The sequence below is a fragment of the Leptopilina boulardi genome, unplaced genomic scaffold (genome assembly GCF_019393585.1).
Source record: "Leptopilina boulardi isolate dan_hultmark-lab unplaced genomic scaffold, ZJU_Lbou_2.1 LbouV2_305, whole genome shotgun sequence".
Taxonomy (NCBI): domain Eukaryota; kingdom Metazoa; phylum Arthropoda; class Insecta; order Hymenoptera; family Figitidae; genus Leptopilina; species Leptopilina boulardi.
This window is the reverse complement of record NW_026137869.1, coordinates 2,407,065-2,421,846: the sequence shown is the minus strand read 5'-3', so window position 1 is coordinate 2,421,846 and position 14,782 is coordinate 2,407,065. Positions and strand designations below refer to the sequence as shown.

Sequence of the window (14,782 nt, the reverse complement as noted above, 5' to 3'; positions counted from 1 at the left end):
AAACGACGCTGGATCATCGTTGTGGAAGGGAGGATATTCACGCACACGACGCTCTATACTGGCTTCTCTCCTTTTGGTGCTACAAGGGAAGTGGCGGAGAGAAGGAGGAATAAATATGAACAGCCGACGCGTCCACGCATCACAACTATAAACCCTAACCCCTTCGTTTTGCCTTCTTCCTCCCAAGGGGTGAAACGTTAACCTATTTCTTTTAGGCATCTACAACAACTATATATATATATATAGTTCTCCCCTTAGGGCACAAACAAAAGTGACGAGAGAAAGATATCATTCCGACATTTATATGACAACGTCTAATGTATATCCGACAAATTTTCAATAATGACGCATGTCACATATGTCTATAAAACTTAATACTATTTAATTCAAATTATATTTTAATTTATTCAAAAATTTATTTTTCGTACTAATTTTTAGCTACCGAATTTTCATTTATCCGAAATTACAAATGGCCGAACAAACAATTGACAAAAAGATTTCCGCGCAATTTTTAAAAACGACCAATTAGAAAGTATCAAGAATTGATAAATTTTGAAAATTGTGCCAAAATCTTTCTGTCGATTGTTTCTTCGGCTATTTGTAATTTCGAACAAATGAAAATTCAGTATCTTGATAGAATTTCATATGCATTGAATTTTCATTTATCCGAAATTACAAATGGCCGAACAAACAATTGACAGAAAGATTTCCGCGCAATTTTTAAAAAACGACCAATTAGAAATTATCAAGAATTGATAAATTCTGAAAAATTGTGCCAAAATCTTTCTGTCGATTGTTTCTTCGGCTATTTGTAATTTCGAACAAATAAAAATTCAGTGTCTTGATAGAATTTCATATGCATTGAATTTTCATTTGTCCGAAATTACAAATGGTCGAACAAACAATCGACAGAAAGATTTCCGCGCAATTTTTAAAAAACGACCAATTAGAAATTATCAAGAATTGATAAATTTTGAAAAATTGTGCCAAAATCTTTCTGTCGATTGTTTCTTCGGCTATTTGTAATTTCGAACAAATGAAAATTCAGTGTCTTGATAGAATTTCATTGCATTGAATTTTCATTTGTCCGAAATTGAAAATCGACAAAAAGATTTAGGCGCATTTTTTGATTTTAAAAAAAGCGCCTAAATATTTCTGTCGATTATTTGTTCGGCCATTTGTAATTAAAAAGCTATTCGAGAGTTATGAAAATAAAAATAAAACAAAAACCCTGTACTTTAATTTGCTTCAGACAAAAGTGTTTAAAAAAAAATTTAGTATTGATACAAGTAATATTAAATTCCATTATTTTTCCTTATACACGGTACTATATAAACGATAATTTTTTTAATGGTAAATTAATTTAAATTTATGGTACCGTCAAATAATAATCACAGTGCGAAATAACAGTAAATTCGAACAAAAGTTACTCCATTCTGTGTATTTTAAAAGAAAAAGATAAATGAAATTTTCACAAAATTTGAGGTTATGTTATCCCTTGATTCTAGAACAGTTTTTTTAAAACGAAAAATAGCAAACTAGTACTTTTAATTAGTTTTCTAAAAGAAAAAATATTTCGAAACAATTTTATCTGGAAGGCATAATTTGTTACTTTTAGATTCATGTACAATGGCAGAGTATAGTTTCTTTTCGCCGAACGCACAAGTAGTACAGGGGAAAGTTTCGCGTAGGTGCGGTTACGATTATCCTTTCATATATGAGACAAGAATTTCGCAATAAATATATTCTATATAAAATTTGAAAATTATGCAATTTTTCTTTTTTTTTAAGCCCAACATTTTGGAAACAGAAAAATAAATGCTTCATTAACATGATAACACAAAAAATACCTAATTCATATATTAAGTATTATAAAGAGGACTTGTTGAATAGCAAAATCTCGTTGACAAATTATATGTTTTGACACATTCAAAACAGGAATCAGGTAGGCAAACCACATTGCAACGAGTCAAGTGTAGTAGTTTTGTGTGATGGAATATAATACATTGAATGCAATCTGAATATAGACAATTTTCTCCGCCACACTCTTTTGCTTTTAAACAACTTATTTTAAGGGATTCAAACATCACCTTGGGGGGGAAGGGGAACTTTGATTTGAAACAAATTTACAGTAATATTTATACACAAAAAGTGATGACGAGACTTTAACAGCGCGAAACCAATGTTATATGAGGGGAGAAAGTAAATTCAGGTAAGTTTGGGTCTAAACTACCATTATTAGGATTAAAATAGTAAAACTCAGGTCAACGCGCAGGTAAATTTTTGAGACAAGAGCAAAATAAAAGGTATTTGCAATATTTTTTTTCCTTCTCTCTCTCTCACACACAATACACAGAAAGTTTAGAGATGGAAAAATTCCAGGTAATGCGCGGTATAAACCTTCTTGTCTGTCCCTCCCGAGAGAAAGAGAGAGAGAGAGTAAATCGATGCTGCGAAGAGAAAATTAGAGAGAGAGAGAGAGAGACTTTTCTCTGATACGTGTGTGTATAGAGTACAATTTTTTCCTTCCCCCCCTCACCCTATTCCTCATTAAATCTCCACTCGACGCCATCATTTGCTTTCAACTTCTACTTGTAAACTTATGATCCAGACTTGTATTTCGAAAGACTACATAAATTCGAGTGACTAAGATCGAAAAATCCTTATGAAATTTTCCTCTACATATAATATTTAATTATTAATTTTTTTTGTCTCATCCTTCAACCTCGATGGAGTTTTTTTTTTTTTTTTTTCACACAAAGAATATGTATTTTGAAGACCCTCACTTCTTAGGAATTTATTTCACAATGCGTTAAGGACGCCGAGTTTATTGTCCTCTTAGTACCTGAACGGAAGCAACAGATTTCAAAATTTCGCTTCTCAAATGATACTAAATTCTTTGTAGATTTTAAGTTATGTATTGAAAATACATCCGCCTTTTTTTAAATGAAATGCATAATTTTTAAAAAAAATTATGAGCTGTTTTTAACCTAATTTTTCTGTAAGCAAATTTAGAAATAAACATCCGTTTGATACTTATAATTCAAATATGATATCAATGCGAATTTAAATCAAAGAATGAAAATAATAAAGACGCGTTACTATTTCACTGCGGTGAGGAAATGAACCGCGTGTATAGTCATAGTATAGGCTACCAAGAATTCTTTGGGACCATTAATCTGGCCTCTGCGACACTTGGGGCCCTCATCGTTTCTCCCTTCTACCGAGGGCCCTGAATCCCACCACCACAAGCCACAATTCTCTCTCTCTCTTTCCCGCGCGCAGGTAGTTGTACACTCCGACCTAACCTGATCTTAAAGAAGCCAACGGCATTGTCCGAAGACGGTAATAGACCCACCTTTAAGTGGGATCTTCCCCTTACAGTGGTATTACCTAGTTATGTTCGTCGCCAAAGTGAGAAAGAGAGAGAAAGAAAAAAAGTCACACAGTGTAAATTAGAATGAGTACGACAAATCGTCGTGATTTTTAGGCTGATGTATTCTTTTTTTCTTTACTGCCCACCTGTTTGGTTAAGACTTTTTGCGCAAAATTATGAATATGTAACCTATTGGTGCGTCAGTTTCTCTTAATATGTACAAATATCACGCAATCTGTTTAGAATGAAATGAAATAGAGAGGGCGTAGTAGAATTGACGTACCAAATTCTGACCATACTGAAAATTAGTGGATGTTATCAATTTTCGGTATTATTTGGTTAGAAACTAGAACACTAGTTTTACTTACAAAATTTACCAGTTTCTGACCAAATAATACAGGAAATAAATATGGTACATACTAATTTTAAGTATTGGTCAGAAACTGCTACGTTCTGAAAAGGGAAACTAGTTTCCAAACCAAATACAAATACCAGAAAATTAATACAATCCATACTAATTTTCAGTATGCTTTCTAAATTTGAATCAGCTAAAATTCGCTGATGGACAGCTGCGAATCAGCGACTAACAACTATTTAAATCAGCGGAATACTCCATTTTAAAAATAAATTTATCTTCCGACGAAAATGACCGACGTTCGCCGATTTGTGTTTCGCTATTTTATTAGCTGTATCCACTGATTTGCAGTGAAAACTTTATTCGCTGATTCAAACAGTGAAATTTTAGCTAATTCAAATTTAGAGAGTGGTCAGAAACTAATACGTTCGTTCAACTAAATATGTTACATTTTGAAATATTAATTTTTGGAACTAAAGTCTTTCATCGTACACCCAACTATAAATGGACGTGGTATATTTTACTAAACAGTTGGCTCTACCATCGAAATGCTTTTACTAAACTAGTAACTCTTCACTCCATAAACAAAACATTATCTTTCTAATGAAGTTTTACAACTACAGATCAATTATTTCTATTACACCTGTATCGTATCAGAATCTGAATCAGTACTGAATCACTATACAGATTTAGATATGGATCAGTATGATCTAGATTCGAATAAATTCGTTTCGTAATCGTTTCTCCGAGTGAACGACAGAAAAGAAAGAAAAAGAGAGAGAGAGAAGGGGGGGATTATGAAAAATGCAAGTGAAAGTTGGATGGTACGACCTGTATATCCACGCTACTCGAACTTTCGACGGATGATCTCGCGTCCAGGAGTCGTTGGACATACCATCATCATCATCATCAACGAGGAACAATTAGAAGCCAAATAAAGACGAAGCAAAGTCACAGTCGAGCGGGTTGCAACGAGCGTGTGTGTGATTTCGGTCACGCCGTGCGCCTGTACATTGACCCCCAGAGAGAGCATTTACTCACTGTTCGTTCTCTGCTTCAAAGAGAGAAGGAGTAAGAACGAGAGAGAGAGGAAGAAAAAAAAGGAGAAAGAAGAAGCCTAACTTCGAGCTTCTCAACTCTGTTGCGTATTGTGGCACTATTCTTCTCGTGTGCGTGTATGTACACGAGAAAGAGAGAAAAAGAAACAGAGGCAGAGAGAAAATGAGAGAAGGATGGACAAAGATGAGAAAGAGAAGAAGAGTCGCAGGGTTGAGAACTCACGGACCAAGATCCTTGAAAACATCCTACCCCCTCTAAAAAAGAAAGTCTGATATCAATATTTTCCATTTCGACATCAAGAACTTGGCAAAATTTCTCGTAAGAGAAAATTTTTTGAAAAACACCAATTACACGAAAGAAAAACTTATGCCTCGGGGAATGTTTTTTTTTAATTTTAAGATTATTAGTCAAGACGCGTATAACAGAGCTGAATTATCCGTTTTTTGAAATTCTTGCAATGACAATTCAAATGAGATGCATTTTTTTTCTGCTTTATTTGAACATTCTTATGCGCTTAAAGAAGATTTTGACGAGTCTTGAAAATTTTGACAAAATTTCGAGAGACAGAGGGAGAGAGAAATAAAAATTCATCAACCACGCGTAACGTGAACAGACAAATACGGTTGATTTATCGAAAGTTAAGAGAGCACTCTTTGAAAGTGCCACACACTCTTTTAAGTAGACTGTCCTGTCACTGGCGATACGTAATCTTGTACGAAAGAACAGGAATACAAGACTACTTTAAAAAGCTACCGAATATGAATCAGATTTATGAGCTCACACGAATATGAGAAAAATCTATTTTTCACCATTCTCTATCAAAGAAAAATTAATATTTATAATACAGAAAAAAAATAAAACTTTTACTACTTTTAAAGTAAAACCGGAATTGCCGGCAGATTCTGTGCATTTCTGGCAATTTTTACTCCAGAAATAGTAAAATTTACTATTTCTGGAGTAAATTTTACTATTTCTGAAGTAAAAATTGCCAGAAATTGTCAGAAACTGCAAACAGTTTAGAATTTACATCAAAAATAGTAAAAATTAAATTTTTTTCAGTGAAGCAAAAAACAATTTAACATTAATTGTTAAATTACCTTAATTAGAATACCAACTAGCAATATATCTATAACGCTGTTAAAAATTAAACATTTATTTTTCAGCAATTTTCAGGGAGTTAGTATACACACACACACACACTATTTAAACGCAAGGGGGGATAAGTTTGATAAAACAAAACGCGGGGGATGTGGGTTTTAATAGCCCCGCGTGGGATGTTTGGCGAACACGGCAAAAGGGGTTTATATATATATATATATATAAAAAACTTGGTTAATTAATTGGCTTGTAATTAAAACCATCGACGACACTACGGGGTTTCTTGTACCTTATCTAACCCGCGCCATAAGTGTCTATTTCACCAAAGGGAAATTGATAACAACGAGTTAACACAGTTCTTCCGAGTTATCGGGTTAATTTACAAGAGAGTCTATATAGCCTTCAATCTCTCATTTCCTGATCATAAAAGAGACTGTCATAATACAATGTTAATTTCGCTTTTATATCAAAGAGAATAATAAATACATATATATATTTAATATTCTTTTCGTGATTCTATTTTAATATACATATATTTCATTTCCAATCGAATTCTTTTTTTTCCCCCTTCCGTATATATAATCCTGAGGTATAGAAAGTTATCTTTCATATAAGTTGAGATTTATTATATATATATACGTTAAGTTTTTGAAGCGTCGAAAATAAAATCTCGAATAAGAAGACAAGTCGATAGACCACCTCTGAGAGAGATGGTGAACGTGGATAAAAATAAAGTGACGACAATATCATCTTGACCGATGATTATAAATGTGCGCGATGGAAAAATAAAGATGTAAAAAATAATAAATAGTCTAAGTTAATAAATTATTTGTTTTAAAAAAATATGCGAAAATAGTGTCAATTATTTATGTTCCAAAACATAATTAATCTATTATTAATCTTTTATTATTATTATTATTTTTAATTAATATTAATTAGAAAATTCATGTAATTTAGAGAGAGAGAGAGAAAAAAATTGCACATGTAATATTGACATTTACATTGTATTTTATTAAATAAATGAAACGATTTAAATCTGATACTGTCCGAATTGATGTCAATGAAATAAAATTTATTTAACTGATTAACGGCATAAAATCGTTCAATGACGTGAAACGACAAGCTAGGAGAAATTATTCAATATTATATATATACACAGCGAATGAAAAGTAACGTAAGTTTTATGTATGTGAAGCGCGTACAGGTATGCTGGGTATGTATGTACCTTCAGTGTCCGCTTTTTACGCGCACGTGCGACCACAATCGTAAAAATTTCCCGGTAAACATTGATTTTTCAGTTCTTTATCAGAATACATATATATATGAATCACATTAATCCAGTATGACTGGAAACGGCATTTTAGATCAACTAAAAAGTCGTGAATCTCTTAATTTTTATTATTATTATTATTATTATTATTATTATTATTATTATTATTAATTAATTAATAATAACTATTTTTTTAGGAAAATTAAATAAATTATTATTATTATTATTATTATTATTATTAATTAATAATCAATAATAAAAAATACAAATTTTTTCTTGATATAAATATCGATTATCAGAATTTAATATGACACTATTTGAAAATTTATTAGAAATTTTATTTAATTGAAAAAAAAAAATATTATTTACGAGCAAGTGCAAAATCTGTCATATATATTATGTCAACTAATCATTATTGTTATTATTATATACATGGGATTTTATTATATAGAAACGATATCTTTATCTGTCGACAATATGATTGTCCCAGTGTGTAATTATAGTTCACAAGATTATAAACAGGTGAATACAATTGTACATAATTATATTATATCCAGTCGACACGTGCGCAATTCCATATTGTTCGTCTATATATATATATATATATATATATATAGGTGAGCAGGGCAAATGTAGATAAAGTGTGTTGTCTGTCACGGATTTGTTGGATGTCAAATTGATCACTCGCAAAGACAAATCTGACGCAGACGATTCAAAAACTTTAGCAAACTACGAAACATCGTGGAAAATTTTTCGCATGACGAAATCAGAAATATATTTTTAATAACAATAACAATAACAATAACAATAACAATAACAATAACAATAACAATAACAATAACAATAATAATAATAAAATAATACTAATAATAATAAAATAATACTAATAGTAATAAATCAAAAACCAACGAAATCTTTTCGAAAAACTAGGAAAACGATTTGAAAAGAAAATAACTTCATAGAGAAACAAAATAAATTAATGAAACGATTTTGAAAACAATTTACAAACTGAGAGAAAAGATTGGTTGGGGGTTACCATTTTTAGTTAGTAAACTATGCTGCTAATTTATTAGTTATTATTTTTATTGGCGTAACTATTTTATTAGTTGGTTGTAACTAATTCGTCTGTTTGAATAACTATATTTAATTACCTTACTAACCAAATGATTAGGCTGACTAATTAAATGGTAACATATAAATTAGCAAAAATATACTCTTACTAACGAATTGGTAATCCCAACCTTCTCTCAGTGCAGCAATTTTTTTTTTTTTTGCATATACAAAAATAATATTTAATCACTATAAATAATTCTTTAAAATTTATTCTACCAAATATATAATTCGACAAATGATAAAAAATGATTCTTGTAATAGCGGCGATAAAATATATATATAATTTTACACAATAGTTATATTTAAAATAAAAAATATTGATGTCAATGACTCATATTGACTAACGTTTTATCATACATACACATACACACTTTAAGAGAGTGATGGTTGGTTTGTATTTGTGTGCGTGCGTATAAATGTAAATTGTAAGATTGAAAAAAAAAATGATTCTCGGAATGAGAATCACTGGCTGCGCTCGGCCGGGCTAGAGAGGGGGTGTGGAATGGGGAGGAGTTGGTGCCAGGGTAGGTTTTGATCAATATCTCGCCCCCACCCCACACCACCCTTCCTGGTACACCATACCCCCACCCCAGAACCCCATCACCCGACCACCATGAATAACCAAGACCATACATAGCCGCGTGTGCAGATTAAATACATCGAGAGGAACTGTGCGATCAAATTTACCCCTTATGAACCGAAACTTGTGTGTGCATCGAAAAAGAAAAATGAATATACATATATATATATATATACTATATTAGTTGTAATACACGATGTACTTGCAATGATAGTAACAAAGGAAGAAATTCCAATTCTGACTTTCCCGCATTCCAATCTTATAGTTCTCTTAAGGATGTGAGGGAGATAAAGAGAAAGAGAGAGAGAGAGAGAGAGAGAGAGAGAACAGGACAATGCCCCTTTAAGTCTTTCGGCTATTTCGTCATTCATTTCTTTAAATATTAGTATTAAATCTCGATTTTTGATAAGATATTGCCTTTATTCTTTCATTAGTAAATTATAAAAATTATTTCAAGTTATTTACATATTTTAATATTTATGTAAATTTGAAAATTTTCGTCACTAATATTAAAGCGAGAATCCTCAATTTTTCCCCTTTTTAATTGAATTCTTAATTTTTGGAATTTAATTAAAACTCGCAAAAAATTTTTCAAACAAAATCAACATTTATAATTTAAAAAGAAGAAAATTTATAAAAATAGATTCGATTTATTTAAAATCGATATTAATATTATAATTTAATTACAAAGTCAGATTTATAAATTTTAATTTATTTTATATATGAAATTGATAATATTTATATTTAACGGCGAATTAGTTATATCTCCAAAATATCTCTCTAATCTTAATCTTTAAAATTCTCTGATAGATGCGCGTGTTCAATACGTATATATTCATCTCATCAGTCAAAACAATGATGAATCAAATAATTTACTTCTCCACAATGACTATTTATTAATATTTTTATTTATTTTAGTTATTTATTATATTTATTTATTAATTACATTTATTAATTATAATTAAATTTTTTAAAAAATATTTAATTTTTATCCAAATTTAAAAATTAATAAAACAAAGGGAAAATTTAAAGATTAATTCTTTACGAAACTCAAATATGCGACGTTTATGATAAACGATTTTTAAAGAAATAATTTTTTACCTAAAAAATATTTTTTTATAATTTGTTGATTAATGAAAACTATAAGAAATATTTTTTTGGGTAAAAAATTATATAATTTTCCATTTTAAAAAATTATTTCTTTAAAAATCGTTTATCATAAACGTACTTCAGCTTCGTAATTCTTTAGTTAAATTCGAAAATTCTTTGAAATGGCAAATTATTTCTTTTAAATGCCCCTAAAATCCCCTTCACACTTGTACAACATCTACGAGTTTCCGGAAGCTGCCCGCGGCTTCCGGAAGATCCGTTGATGGCAATACAGAAATCACGGCCAATTGGAAACTTCGAGAGATGTTAAAAGTATTCGAGAATTATTTTTCGACAATCAACAAAGAAACAAAAGAGAGAGAAAAAAACAACAAATATCTTTAAAAATGCAGATTTTTATCAAAAACTCCGGTCAACAATCACGCATCAGTGAAGAATATAAAGAAAAATGTTACCTACTTTTTACAGTATGTGATGCATTGCAGAAACTTTCTATGCAATAAATTTCAAGATCATCCTGAAAAACGTACATTTGCAAAAAAACAAAAAAAAATTTTCTCCACTTATAACAAATTTTATTTTTTTTTCTAACAACTCTAATTATTCTTTAAAACGAAAGATATTAATTTAATACCAACTTCAGGTACTAAATTGTCATTTGGTTCTATTTTGATACCTAAAATCGGTACTGTTTTAATACTTTCTTTTTACAGTGATTGCAAAAAAATTCTATTATTTTAAAATTAAAAAAGAAAATTAATTTTCACCTCAGAACTATATAATTTGTTTAAATAAAAAAAAAAATATATTTGCCACAGCCGAAAACTCTGCGATTACAACGAATGTCTTCGACGCTACTCTCCATTCACATGCTTTAAAACCATTAAAACTTTCCTACTCCAAAAACATTCTACTTTCATTCCACCTCATTCAAAAAGTTCGAAAAATTGCTGAAACATTTCGGAAACTCAAATAAGAAACAAAAACCACCAAATTAGGACAATCTTTAACCAAAAAAAAAAAAGATCCATTTTTTTATGAATGAAGGTTAAGTTTGGCAATTCTTTTTTTTCTCTCGAGGTTAGTGTCCACACATTGATATCAAAGCATAGAGGGAAGAAGAAGTAGTAGAAGAAGAAGAAGCATGGATCTTTTCACGAAACAGTGATCTATCACTTTAAGCTTGGCTACGCCGTTGCTACTCAGGATTCCAGTTCTTCCCTTCCACCCGCAATTCCCTCCGCACCCAAACCCCTCTCGCACTTTTCTCCTCCCCACCAAACCCACCCACCACTGGCAGGAACCTGTTCCACCCTTCCCTCTTTCCCCTTCACAACCCGAAGTCTCCATTTCTCCGGCCGGTACCTCTCGAGCTACATATTTCTCTACCCAGTGTGCGCACAAGTGAGAGGGACAAATAAAACGACAGAAATAGAGAGAAAAAGAGAGAGAGAGATGCAAAGAGTTGAGGGACCAAACAAGAAAGAGAGAAACGAGAAAAAGGGGTGAAAGAGGGGAAACACCAGAGAGTCTGTGCACGCGCTGCCATTGTTTGCCGCGTGTGTCTCTCTAGCGTCTCTCTTCTCCACAGGTTCGCTCTCTTATACACTTTTTTTTGGTTTAGTGTTTTCGCTCTCTTCGCCTCACCGAAAATGTTTCTTGTTTTTTTTTCCCACCCCTTTTTCCTTTTGGTTATATATAATTTTTGCCTAAGGCTTTCATGGTGAGGACTTGGAAGTAACTCGTCTCCCTTAGCGACTTTGGCCGATCGAGAGGACGAACTACAAGTTGGAAAGAGATGATGATGGTGGTGGTGGTGGAGGAGGAGGACGATGGAAGGTTGCTTGGCGAAGAAGGACGTAACTGGGGCGATGATCTTCGAGCCTCCTGACCCGTCTTCCAAGTCTGTAATTTTTCTCCAAGAGAAAGAGTATGAAAGAGAGAGAGAAAGAGAAAGAGATCTTGGTACACCTTGGCAAGGCTGTATACACACGTTTAAATTGCGCATGCCTTCAAGCATGTTGCATTTTCCACAACTTTGTATCATCGCGATTTTAGTAACTGATACTTTTGTATGTACACTAATTGCCTCTTGTTCAACAAATAACCATATATTCTAACCAAATAAAGAAATTGAATCACACATTTATATATAGAAGACAAGATTTAGATTCTGTTGATGAATCAGAATCACTAAAAAAACTATTGATACAGCGAGAAAAAACAAAGATTTTGCCTTGGATTGGGAAAAAAAATTCTGTTGCTGAATCAGAAACCTTTTGCTACTTATCACTAAAAGTGTTTTGACAAACCCAAAAGAAGATTTAACGTCGGATTTTGCAGATTTTTAGGATTCTGAATCAGAAATCTATGCTAATTGCAAAAAAAAAATGATTTTCGCAGACCCGAAAAAAGATTCAGCCTTGAATTTAGAAGAAAATTATGTTGCTGAAGCAAAACCCTTTGTTGCCTGTCACTAAAGAAGTGTTCTAACAAACCCAAAAGAAGATTTAGCCTCGGATTTAAAACAAAATTCTGCAACTGAATCAAAAACCTTTGCTACTTGTCACTGAAGATGCGTTTTGAAAAACCTAAATGATTAGGATTTAATCAGCCTTGGATTTAGTAGAAAATTATGTTGCTGAATCAAAAAACTTTGTTGCCTATCACTAAACAAGTGTTTTCAAAGACCCAGCAGAAGATTTAGCTTCCGATTTAGTAAAAAATTTTGTTGATGAATCAGAAACTTATGCTAATTACAAAAAAATAGTTTTGACAAACCCAAAAGAAGATTTAGCCTCGGATTTAAAACAAAATTCTGTAACTGAATCAAAAATCTTTGCTACTTATCACTGAAGATGCGTTTTGAAAACCCTAAATGATTAGGATTTAATCAGCTTTGGATTTAGTAGAAAATTATGTTGCCGAATCAAAAAACTTTGTTGCCTGTCACTAAAGAAGTGTTTTGACAGATCCATGAGAAGATTTAGCTTCGGATTTAGTAAAAAATTTTGTTACCGAATCAGAAACCTATGCTAATCATAAAAAAATAGTTTTGACACACCCAAATGTTGATTTAGCCTCCGATTTAACAGAAAATTATGTTGCTGAATGAAAAACATTTGTCATTTGTAAAAATGTGTACTAACAAACCCAAAAGAAGATTTAGCCTCGGATGTTGCGGAATAAGAAACCTTTGCTATACTTGTCACTGAAGATGCGTTTTGAAAAACCTAAATGATTAGGATTTAATCAGCCGTAGATTTAGTAGAAAATTATGTTGCCGAATCAAAAAACTTTGTTGCCTGTCACTAAAGAAGTGTTTTGACAGACCCAACAGAAGATTTAGCTTCGGATTTAGTAAAAAAAATTTGTTACTGTATCAGAAACCTATGCTAATTGTAAAGAAATGGTTCTGACAGACCCAAATGATGATTTAGCCTTGGATTTAACAGAAAATTATGTTGCTGAATCAAAAACCTTTGTCATTTGTAACTAAGTATCTGTTCCAAAAAACCCAAAAGAAGATTTAGCCTCGGATGTTGCAGAAAATTTCGTTGCGGAATAAGAAACCTTTGCTACTTATTAAAACTATTTTGACAGATCCAAAAGAAGGATTAGTCGCAGATTTACCCGAAAATTCTGTTTCTGAATCAAAAACTTTTTGTTGCCTGTCACTAAACAAGTGTTTTGAAAGACCCAGCAGAAGATTTAGCTTCGGATTTAGTAACAAAATTTTCTTGCTGAATCAAAAACTTATACTAATCATAAAAAAATAGTTTTGACACACTCAAATCATGATTTAGCCTCGGATTTAACAGAAAATTATGTTTCTGAATCAAAATTCCTTGTCATTTGTAACTAAGAATCTGTTCCAAAAAACCTAAAAGAAGATTTAGCCTCGGATTCAGCAGAAAATTCTGTTTCTGAACCAGAAATCTTTGCTAATCCTTTCTAAAAGTGACAGAAAATTCTATATTCTCCAAAACCAACAAAAATTTCCAATACAGAAATTTTCTGCTTCAATCTTATTTTAGCACAAATAAAAAGAATTGAACTGGCACTTTTTATTTTTAATAAAGAAGTGTTAAACAAATCATCTTTTTTCAAACAATTAATAATTAATCCTAACCAACACACATACATTGTAGATTGATGGAACAAGCTTTTGTGAAAGCGAGCAATTATTTTATTTTAATGGGCGTTTTTATAAATACAATTTCTGCGATGTTGGACATATAACAGTAGCAAATTTCACTTTGCTACTGGAGCGAAAACGTTTTTTTTTCTTTTTCCTCTTTTTTTTTCTTCTTCAAACGACTTTTAATATACCTATAGGAGAAAGAAAGATATGTAACACCAAGGGAGAGGACGAAACTTGACTGGATGATCCAGACCGTCATTACTTTTCGAAAGTTCTCGTTTTAATAGTTCATGCACAGGAGACGTCATGAGAGAAGACATTGTTGAGGCAGATTTCTACTTTCTCGTGACGTTGAAGATTGGTAGCGCGCGCACCTTTATATCGTAACAATGTCAATCGTAAAATAAAAATTATTTTTATTACCAAAAAAAAAAAACAAAAATTAGTCTCCTCTACTTTCTGAAATAACAAAAAAAAAACAAAAGAAGCAACAAAAAAAATTGTGGATAAAAAAGAGATTTTCGATAATATTTCAAAGTGACTGTCAACTTTTGCGATGCAAAAATTATCAGGATAGAACAGAGAAAAGTTGTCTCGGGTATATGTGTATCTTTAAGCAGGCGCTTGTTTGGCGCCAATGGGCGCAGAAGTGCAGAGAGAGAGAGGAGAGAACTGTG

At 31.7% G+C, this 14,782-nt stretch overlaps 1 protein-coding gene across 2 annotated transcripts in view; it reads right to left on the bottom strand.

Annotated features, from left to right (window-relative positions):
• LOC127283080 (LIM domain-binding protein 2) overlaps window positions 1-14,782 on the bottom strand; it is a 103,173-nt gene that overhangs the window by 59,011 nt on the left and 29,380 nt on the right. The gene's annotated exons all lie outside the window — the stretch shown is intronic.